The sequence below is a fragment of the Ruditapes philippinarum genome, unplaced genomic scaffold (genome assembly GCF_026571515.1).
Source record: "Ruditapes philippinarum isolate M1 unplaced genomic scaffold, ASM2657151v2 ctg1726_1_1_1_1, whole genome shotgun sequence".
Taxonomy (NCBI): Eukaryota; Metazoa; Mollusca; class Bivalvia; order Venerida; family Veneridae; genus Ruditapes; species Ruditapes philippinarum.
The window spans coordinates 51,091-63,063 of NW_026860036.1; positions in this window are offsets into that span (position 1 = coordinate 51,091).

The window sequence follows — 11,973 nt, forward strand, 5'->3', positions numbered from 1 at the left end:
GGGGACATTGATTTTCCTTATATGTGTATAGCAAAAACTTAAAAATCTTCTTTGAAAAAAACCTGTATAGCTAGAGTTTAGATATTAAGCATGAGACATTTTCTAGCAAGTGTCTACAAAGATTGTTCAAATAAAAGCCCTTTGGTCAAAATTGGCCCTGCCCCAGGTGTGTCATTGTTTTTAACTATATGTGTAAAGAAAAAACTTGACTAGCTAGACCTAAGATGTTTAGCATGAAACATCTTCTAATGGGTGTCTACCAAGTTTGTTCAAATAAAAGCCCTGGGGTTTAAACTGGCCCCGCTCTGGGGGCCTATATACAGGTGAGCGACTTCAGGGCCATCATGGCCCTCTTGTTTAAGGTATTTTTTATCTTTTTCTGTCTCAAATCAATATATATATATTTAAGCAACAAACTCTAATTATTATTTACACCCAAAACAAAGAGCTCTGATCATTATTAACACCCAAAATAAACACACGTCATTTATCAACCACTTATAAATATCTTTTCACGTAAACGTCTTTTATACAAAACAATACTAGACACCTGGCGAGCCCAAGCTCTAAACAACTTATGATCAAACAGAACAATAAAATCACCACAAAATTAAGAACACACATATGAATATTTTACAACTCTAAGATACAGTATAAACCACAAACATTCAAACAACAATATTATCTTTACAAAATCTAACCATCATCAGGAAACAACTTAAACTGAAGCACCCAATATTTAAATAATATCAACTAATATAATCTTGACCAGACAAACATTCAACCAATTTCAACAAAATATTTATTACCAAACAGATATAACTCAACAACTAATTACAACCAATAAACCTTGATCAATAAAGATCACCACAATAACATTCAATGAACTTCAACAAATCAACAAAACGACAAATTCTCTTCTCAACAAAAAAGAAAATAAACGCTACACACTATCAGTGTGTCTCTCCTAAACTGATGTAAAATCTCTCTCAAAACTCGCATATTTTCGCATTTTTGTTATAACGAATTTGACAATCACATGTTAAAGAGTTTAATATACGCACAGCAACAGGTTTACATTTAATTATTATCTTAATATAGCTGCAATCTCATTGGTCTAAACAGTTGTCAACAGAACTTTTTATAAAATCATATTCACTGGGATTTTCCCAGTCTAAAAATAGACTGAGACTCATATTCAATGGCTCACTAGTCAATAATTGTACAAAATGATACACTTCAGTGTATCGCCGTAGAAAAACATTAACTCTTTGTAAATAAAATATCTACAGTGAAACTCAATGATTATTCTGACACCCTTTCTAGAACGTTTAATAGTTTAGTTTAAGTTGAACATCACAAAATAATTTTATGCTTAAGAGGCACTTTATTAAAATATATAATGGTAATCTATTCCGTCGATTTCCGTCGCGCATGTTTCCATATGGGAAAAGAATCGTATTAGATAAATAGAGAAAACTAATAAACTAGCTTTGTGTTGATAGTTTATCGCACTAAAAAGCAATTAAATGTTAACTATATCGTGTGTAATGACAGAAATATTGATTTCAAATAAATCATATATTTTTTCGATAGCGCATAAAAATGATTTTTTTATGCAGACACCTCTTTTACAGTAGAATTGTATTGTTTCGCGCAATAATTTAACATATATATTTTCGTAGTCACTTGGCAAGTATTCGATGATCGGTAATTATTTGTTGGTAATTATCGGATTTTGAAGTAAACTATATGGATTTCGATGTATGGTACAACGGTATATGTAAAAAGTAGAATAACAAGTAGAATTACCAGCATATATCACTTGCCTTACAAGCCTGGATGGCAAGGCGTTAGATTTTGTTATGATATCAAGATCAGATAACTCTTTACATGTTTAGTTGTACAGTTAATGGGATTACTTCCCTTTACTTGATATTCATTAATGCTATGTTATATGATCATGCCTCTCTGATACCTGAGTCATTCTCACTTGAGCTCTGGTCTTAACAACATGTATTAAATGGTTATAATAAAAAGTAGAATAGTAGATTTTCAGTTAGTTTCAAATTGAAGACTGAAGGTTCGGTCTAGTGATTTTTTTGATTTTTTTCTTGTATTATTTGTTTATATTTTTCAAAACTTGACCATTATGTGTTATGCCTGCAAATCACAATGTAAAGTCGTACACTCGGGAATAAAAAATAATCGAAATTATGAATTAAAAATAAATGCTAGAAATGAAACACACGAAATATCAACTTATGTTTCATATAGTTAAAATATATAATAAATAATCAATTTATGAAAACAGCAAACAGGATTTGTCCAAGGTTCGAACTTGTGTCTACTATGTCAAAACTTAAGTTAATATAAACACAATGAAATGGATCTCCAACCGGTCCATATTTGAATTGTTTCAATAAACACAAATGTTGCTCGTAACGAGAGAAAATATTATTTGTAATATGTTTTACTATAGAAATAACACAACAGATAAATGGTAATAATGATGAAAAATATTGTTAAGGAAAGACTTTAAAAATCAATTATGTTCACTCTGTTAAAAAAAAAATTTAAGATTAATTTGTATAAATCATTTGTATATAATTCTCTGTTAACCATGTACTTGCCCTTATATGTTTGTATTATATATTGAAATGGCTATAAATGTTGTAACATTTAATGCTGAATAAATATTATGTTATGTTATGTTATGTTGTGTTATGTTATGTTATGTTATGTTGTGTTATGTTATGTTATGTTAATACAATCATTTTTCTCTCCGGCAATTTGATGCTTTATCCTCAAAACTACTACTTGTTACCTTTTGGAGTAAAAAGTACTTTTATTTATCTCGCAAATCGCAAACAAAAATCTACTTATTGTCAGTAAGAAAGTATAAAATGAATTCAGGTATATAAAGTTCGATCTACAATTGAAATTTAATGTAATAAAGCTTGAATTTGATTAATATTTTCACGGGTAGTGAACAATTAATTTCAATTAAATTATTATCGCATAAAAATGTCGCTGTAAACAAATTTTGTTTAAATAACCTGATTTTAAACGTTTGAATGGATAGTAGGTATGTAATAACACGCTGACATTTTACAAAGTTTTATTCAACATTCCATTAGGCAAAAAAGCCCATACCAATAAACATCTTTTTTCCAATTTACATAATTATAATAGATTTTACTCAACATATGCACACTAAAATATGATTTTTAAAAATGAACTGCAGACAAATAAGTTAAAGTAGAATATTTATTTAAAAGGGAATAGTGTTTATGAGAGCCTTTTCTATTAAGGAGGGAAGAATAAGTTGGCTTTAAACTGAATATTAAGTATATGATGTATTATTGGTCTACTTTTATAAACGTATATGAATTTTCTGATACGATCTTTTTCTTTTCATGTCCTTAGCCTGACAGATGAATGTAAAAAATCATAAATTACAAACTAAATGGTTAACATATTGGTCTACTTATATATTCATTTAAAGATTAATATCGGTCTGGGAGGTTTTCATTGGCTGTTCTATGGAATGACGTGTATGTACAAATTGCACAATTACGTGATTTGAATTTTGGTAATCGGCCATTTGTAACAAGTGTTAAACCGATTGAACAAACTCTTCATTGGTTGCTGGTAAGTATAATTGTCAGATATTATCAGTCTAATGTAACGTGCAATTAACTACTGCCGAAACTGAAACAATAACTATTTCATACTGAAAAGCACCCGACATTACCAATCGAATTACGAAGTCAAAACGGTTCCCGATCAAAAGGGTCTAACAAGAAAACCGATTGGCGTCTAAGAAATAGACCGACCAATATTTCGACATCCGATCGATCACAAACTGAATCCATATTAATGTATGGCCATCATAACGCATACTGCATACTACTGACAACTACATTAAAACTTGGGCTTCAAACCCCAGAAGGGCAACTTTTTTATTCTATTATTTCATTTTAACATTTATTATGTATATCTCATATCCCTTTTGGGAAGAAAAAAGTGTTTGATTTTTATTTTTTAATTAATATAGGTATTTGTTGCCTTAATAATGCTAAATCTGATAATAAATATGGCACCTAATATGTTCAAAGTGTAATAAAATCAAAACTAGACGGTAAAAGTATTTAATAACTTACAAGATCAACCAATATACTTTTTAGGAAATTTAGGCAAACTTTAAAAAATCAGTCACTCATTTGGGTAAACTTAAGGGGTTTAAGGCTCCCTAAGTAGGAAAATGGTGAAAATCGTGTTAAAAATTGGTGAAGTAGGGAAACATTTTTATAAATATTTCATGAATTTTGATTAGAAAAAAAATAACTTTTATTTATGTGGATTGTTTGCTGAATCTTACCAACAATTAATAGAAAACCGTTTTTCATAAGGATGATATTGTAGATTATTTTAAGTGCCTTATTTCTGAGAAAGGGCCTTCAATACACTCTAGCTTCAGTTCAGAAATATGGCCATAACTCGATTTCCGTACTGTAAAGAGTGTTTAAATTTTGCATACAGGTGTACTTTAAGGTATATTCCTTACAGTGCCTGTTAGGGTGGTCATGCCTTAACAACCGATCAAAACCGACGAAATCCCACATTTTACTGAACAAGATATAAAGAGTTTCTGTATAAAATTTTTAAACGGACGAATAAAATATGTTTCAGTTGAAAGTGACAACCTAGGGGTTTCACAGAGCCTGTATTCAGATTGAATATTTAATAATCAAATAATGCATCAAATACGGTATCCAATATTACTGTTGCAAATGTTGTTTACCGTAGTTAATGCATTATTTGATTACTAAATATTCATTTTATCTCCGACGTTGGAATTTCTTTATATCTATGTATGTAGCATAATGAATATTAACTGATGATTCTGCTAAGTTTGATAGTAACAGACCTGTGATACACGACATCAAGTTGATACTATAGTCTATAGTATAATTAGGTATAGCTTGATATCGAGTGAATCTTAAATGAACTATCTACACAAGTGCCGTAGCCATAAGTACCGGCTTATGTCAACAAATGAAATATGATTTGATATGACAGGCAAAAACATTTCCTATTTATTTCATGCTTTTTAGAGCTGCATGCCGGCAGATATTTCAAGGGAATAAATCTCGAGAAAAATCTACTAAGTTTTTAAGAAAGGTAAAACAGTTCATTATTTAAAAGGGTATAAATCTATATCTTATGAAATATTTTTATAAAATTTATCAAAACTGTAAAATTATATTGGTTCCATTATTATATAGTTGATTCCCGAAAAAATAGAATACATAGAATGTCTCTGTTACATTAGTCCAGTCAATTTATGGAAAGATACTTAAGAAAATGGAAAAAGCACCAAACATGGTACAGATAAACTTTGGGCTATATAAAAAAGATTAGCATTGGCCCCATTTCTGAAAATCCAATATGGCCGAAAAAATCCAAGATAGCCGCCATACATGTTCAAAATTTCATAAAGGCTTGTTTTTACCTACATGACTGAATATCACACATGAAAATTGTATTTAGACATGATAAAATGTTCCGGAACAAAATATTATTTGCTAGTTTAAGTAGGGTTTTATCCTTTTAGCAATGATTTTGTACATGCATCATTCGCCATTTAAGTCAATAATCTACCATGTTTATTTCATACAAGCATTTTGGAAGTATTCTTTTGTTTTTTTTAATTCAAACAATAATTTTTGGCAGCAGATATATAGCTTTATACACTATTTACAATTTTTATACACAATTTGATTTACATAATTGGCGTTACATCCAGTGGCGTACCTACCGATACGCCAATACGCACGGGCGTATAAAAAGAAAAAGTTTCGTAAATAAAAACAAAAAATAAAAAATGAAATCATTTTCATAGATCTATCAACATATTCGTAGCTGTCAATAGATTTTACCGGTATGCTTAGGATGTTACCTTTTTCGAATATGCGTTACCTTTTTATGCACAATCGAAACTTTAATTATGAAGAAAGGGAGTAAAAATATGATATAAACAATTTCTTTGGAATTTTCTCTTTTTTTCAGCTTGAATTAAGCGTTATAATGCAAATAATCCTCGTCAAAATTCAAATAAGGGTATAAAATTGACCAATATATTACAATCATTTTTTTTTTCAGAAGAATCAAAACAGTGAAAAGTCAACATTTATTTCATTTTTTACGAGGGTTGATCAATATATTCATGGACACTTTTAATAACTTTATAATTAATCATGATATTATAAAGATTTTTTGCTATTTAGGAGTAGAATTTAATACTATTCAAATATATTGTGATTTTTTTAAAATAAATCTCATTTTGTTCATTATATGTATCGCCATAGCAACCCTATACCGTACGAACGCCGCAGCTCAAAAAAAGTTATATTTATCATTTTGAAATACTTAAAAATTGTCCTTATTTTGGCGTGCTTCTTTAAAATATGAAATTGACGGCAACGTTCCTTCATATCGTTTATAGAACATTTAAAAAAACAAGCGTCGCTACTATTTCGAGATGTTAATGGAGACAGGGGTGTGTCACCAGAGAGGAGCACGACGTTGTTGGAGCAGAGGGCAGTTATTAAGGTCTGTGTAAATCTTGGTATGACGCCAAAACAAACTAAAGAAAACATGGAAATTGTATCTGGAACAAACAAAAGTGTCTTATTCCTTAGTTTATAAGTGACACATACACTTCTGTGAGGGTAGAGAAGAACTTCAGGATGATAAGAGATGCGGCAGACCAATTAAAACTTGTTGCGATGCGAACGTTATGCGAGTGAAATTGAAGGCAGAGTTAAAGGGACACAAGTTAACCGGGTTCCATGATTTGCAGTCCATAGCATTGTCTGTGTTGCGTTCATTTGATACTTCATTGTATAAGAACATTTTCAGTCGGTGGGTACACAGGCATGAACGATGTGTAGAAGTTGGTGCTGCATTGTTTTTGAGAAGATGTAACGCCGACGTCACGACGTAACGTAAGTTGCAAATGAGCTGCGGCGATCAGCTTTACATGTATTTCTGAAAACTGTCATTTCGGATAAAATATATGGATTATTTATCTGAAACTTACACATCAAATTGATAAATAATTGAATAAATGTCAAATATAATTATATTAACTTTCCTTCCCCAAAAAAGCAATTTATGGAGTGTGTCCACGAATTTATTGATCAACCCTCGTACATCTAGATCTATATGCAAAATATAGATCTTGTTTGCAACTTGGCGTTTGCAGCACAATGGAAGGGAGTGAGTTAGCTGTATGGAATGTCTTTTTATATTTAACCTTGTAACTATAAATGACACTGTGAATCAGATCTTTGCAGTGAACTATTGCCATCATCCATCGTCACAAACCAAATTCAACTTTTGTTTATTTGACCGTAAAAAAATACCAGTATTTACAAAATATATCACTTAAAAAATTGTTTCTACTGTATTATTTTATTGAGTAAAAAAATGCACACTTATGAAAACAATGATATATATTCTTTATTATACGTAGTCTCGTCTATACATATTTAAAACATAGACAAATATATAACGAGAACGATGTATAACCATATAAGACACATCATGTCTAAATTATTTTATTTTCGCCGACTTTAGATAACAAATTGGCGGGTCTGTTTATACCAACATGCTTTATGTGCGTGAGGCATTTAACTTCGTAATGAAATAACTTAAATATTTCGAATGGAAATTGAAAGACTAGAGTTGAGAACAAAAATGTTAAAGATAATACTTATTGTTTTACAACATTGACATAATACGCATTAAAATATTTTAAGGAAGCTAAATGAACGTGCGATACTACATTTTAGCTGTGAATACGATAACCTTTCGTTACACTAAACATTTAAGCTGTTGTGTTTGTATTAAAGTAATACAGATCATTTTAAAGCATATTTTCCTTGATAATATCTCACGTTAAGTTATGGTGAAACAAAAGAAAAATAACAAAGAAGAAACTAAATTTGTTACAAAAGAGATAAAATCCATCTTTTTTACAAGAGAGACTCCTGGCTATGTTTTGTTTTTCTAGAAGGAAGTAACTTTTGAACTGTTTAAAACAGTGTACACGTTAGACTTCGTGCTATTTCTCTTACATTCAATATATGTACTTGATGTTATTTTCATAACTATAGATAAAGTTAATAGTAGTACAATTAGCTTTAATATCCCCTAAATCATTAGTTATAGCACATAGCTATATTTGATATATAAGTCTCTGGCGATCCTTCGGCCAAAAACCGGCACTCGGCGTACACTCATAATAAGCCGAGGTACGCCCCTGACATCTTATTAATGACTGTTTAATGTCATATTTATCACCATATTTGTAATGTGATACTAACGCAAGAAGAGCAAAATTTGCATATTTTGACCTGCTTGTTTGGCAATTTTCGTAGATTTTATGTTTTGTTTGCAATGTGTAAATGTTCTCTTTGTTGTTCACTTGACATTATTTGAGCCGCATCACGACAAAACCAACATAATGGGTTTGCGACCAGCATGGATCCAGACCAGCCTGCGCATCCGCGCAGTCTGATCAGGACCCATGCTGTTCGCTTACAAACCCTATAACAAGTAGAGAAACTGATAGCGAACAACACGGATCCTGATCAGCGCAGGCTGGTCTGGATCCATGCTGGTCGCAAACCCACTATGTTGGTTTTGTCGTGAGGCGGCTCATTTTATCGTTTTATACATTTTGAAGCTGTTTACTTAAAGAAGCCTGAATCTAGAGACTTGCTGCTTTAATACATTTTACTCACTTCGTTTAATTTTGGGCCATGAATTCTTTACGCCACAGTGTTCTTATACTATACGAGTATCTTTCATTTTATCCTGAATTCAGAAAACACATTTGCATGTCTTTATGTGTTTGCAGTTGTAAAGTACAATTTAACTAAAAAATGTGTATGGAAATGTTTCCATTCATTCATAATATACGACTTTATATTTAGACATTTGAAAGACGAGACTTAGCAAATGCTTAAGCTAACTTGTAAACAATCACTTGACTTTATAAATGAGAGACATAAACTTAAAAGTTTAGAGTAATGTCTTAGATACTTTCTAGTTAGTTATAATTTTGAAACTTTAAGAACTACTTAAATGCTCACTTTTAAAGAAGTATAATATCAAAGTATTCCTTGTAAATGTGTTCTGCTACATACTTGAATAGCTTGATTATAAAGTCTTATGTTAGATGATAATTTGGCATGAAACATTTTCAATATTTAAGCATTCAGGCATTGTATATTACTCCTCTGCAACTTAAGTAATTGTAAAATGAAATTAGTGAATATATCTTTTATTTTAGTGTATACACGATATTGTTTAGCAACTATTTGTTTTACCATATGTCAATCTTGTCGCCTTCGTTTTTCGGACAAGGCTGACAAATATGGTCTTCTCAGATAATATATTATCATACTCATTCAGCGAATCATTGTTACCAGGAACACTAAAATCGTAATATGCTTTATTTTCGGTAAACTGCATATATCACTTAGTTATCTATGTATTTTTGAAAGTTTCTATTCATATCTATCACCAGTTTCATTGCTATATGTTTGTAATTATGTAAACTGTTATATATGCAAAACTCTATACCTTTTGCTAAATAAGTTTTGTTTACTGTTACGACACTGAAACGGAAATATGTTCGTTAATATTATTTATGCAGGTCTTATATATGCTAGTATGTAAATTGCCATATTTGTAATTTGTACTGTGCATTTTGCCACATGGGTCGTTGACCTTCTGGTTTGATATGAATAAAACTTTGAAACTTTTTGTATCGTGAATCGTATCGTATAGCCTGTACACTCATTGTCGCGTGACGAAAGAAGGCGGAGACATGTAGATAGTGTACAAAAATAATTTTAAACACTAAGGTGGTTAAAATTTATAAGTACGTCGCGCCTGACCAAATTTAATTTTGTAAATACGTACTAATAAACTTTAACCTAAACGTAAATCTTATCGAACGTAGTATATTGTCAATCATGAATCACTCATGACAATAAACTTCCATCTTACAGGAAAAATAACTAAATTATCATAGCTTTTTTAAAAGCGAGCTACAAATAAATAAAATAGGTTGTTTTGAGTGAGAATCTATTCAAACTAATGCTGACATGTTTAAAGGTAACTATTCCCCTGCTTAGTATATTAAACAGACTTTTCATGTATTGCATTTAAAAAACTGTCCATCCTATGAGGGATTCCAAAAAAAAAAAAAATGAGCAATTTCCAGTAAAGTTTGGTTAAGAAAGCCTTGTCTGATTTTACTATCTCAACTTTTACTCAGTGTTGGCAATAGTAATTGAAAAGTTATATTAAATGTATATGATTTCTGAATATACTTGAAACTGTTTGAGCATTAATTGTTAAGAATGCTTATTGTATTCATTACAATTTTATCATTAATTAATAAAATATGCTAATGATATGTATTTCTAATTAACTATGGAATTAATATATCAAACAAATAAACTGTTTAAGCATTAATTTATAAAGAAATATGCTGAATGCATGTAAATAATTATGAAAGCAAATAAAATATTGTATATGGTTCACACTGCTTTTTAAATAACATTGCACCCTAAAACTTAAAATTACTGTTTAAGCATTCAATAATATAAGATATGCCAAACTGTCAATTAATCAGAAGTTTTCTTGTATACAAAACCATTTAAGAATATTTTTTTCTCTGTACTTTAAATATTTCATGTTATCATCGTCACATAAACTCATTTTGTAACAGAAATCTTTTAAAATTATGAAGAAAGCATGAAGTGGTGAACCACATGTTACAATTATTCTGAGAAAACGGCAACTGTACAAAGGAGCAACTGCAGTAATTATACAATGTACTTGGAACAGAATACAGCACTTGTATGTGGAGAATACAGCAATTGTTTGTGGAGAATACAGCATCTGTATGTGGAGAATACAGCAACTGTATGTGGAGAATACAGCATCTGTATGTGGAGAATACAGCAACTGTATGTGGAGAATACAGCATCTGTATGTGGAGAATACAGCATCTGTATGTAGAGAATACAGCATCTGTATGTGGAGAATACAGCATCTGTATGTAGAGAATACAGCATCTGTATGTGGAGAATACAGCATCTGTATGTGGAGAATACAGCATCTGTATGTGGAGAATACAGCAAATGTATGTGGAGAATACAGCAACTGTATGTGGAGAATACAGCAACTGTATGTGGAGAATACAGCATGTGTATGTGGATAATACAGCAACCGTATGTGGAGAATATCTCAACTGTATGTTGAGAATACAGCAACTGTATGTGGAGAATACAGCAATTGTTTGTTGAGAATACAGCAATTGTTTATGGAGAATACAGCAAATTTTTGTCGAGAATACAGCGATTGCTTGTTGAGAATACAGCAACCGTATGTGAATTTCAGAAAACAGCAACTGTATGTGGAGAATACAGCAATTGTTTGTGGAGATATAGCAATTGTGTTTTATGTAAAAAATATTTTTCAGTTCTTCAGTTAAACTTTGCGTGTAGTGTCACTTTGACATTAAACTGGTCAAAAAATCCCCCAATTCGTTCACTTGATATAGATCTATTCCAATCTTTAGTGTATACAAATGTTTGTTCAAAAGAATTAATTATCCGTAAAAATCATTTGATAAGCATTTTCAATACATATAGTTATATTCATTATTTTGTTATACTTTTTTCATACAACACTTCCTCATCCAAAAATTCTGATTCAATGTACAGTCCTTTTGTTGAAAGATCGATAACTCAATTCAATGGAAAGGGGAATACCCGAATATAGTTGACCATTTTTCATTGGCGGCATGCTTTAACGCACCTTACATCCTTAACAAGAAATTTGAATTATATATGCTTACTAAACAATCTTTTACAAGAAGAC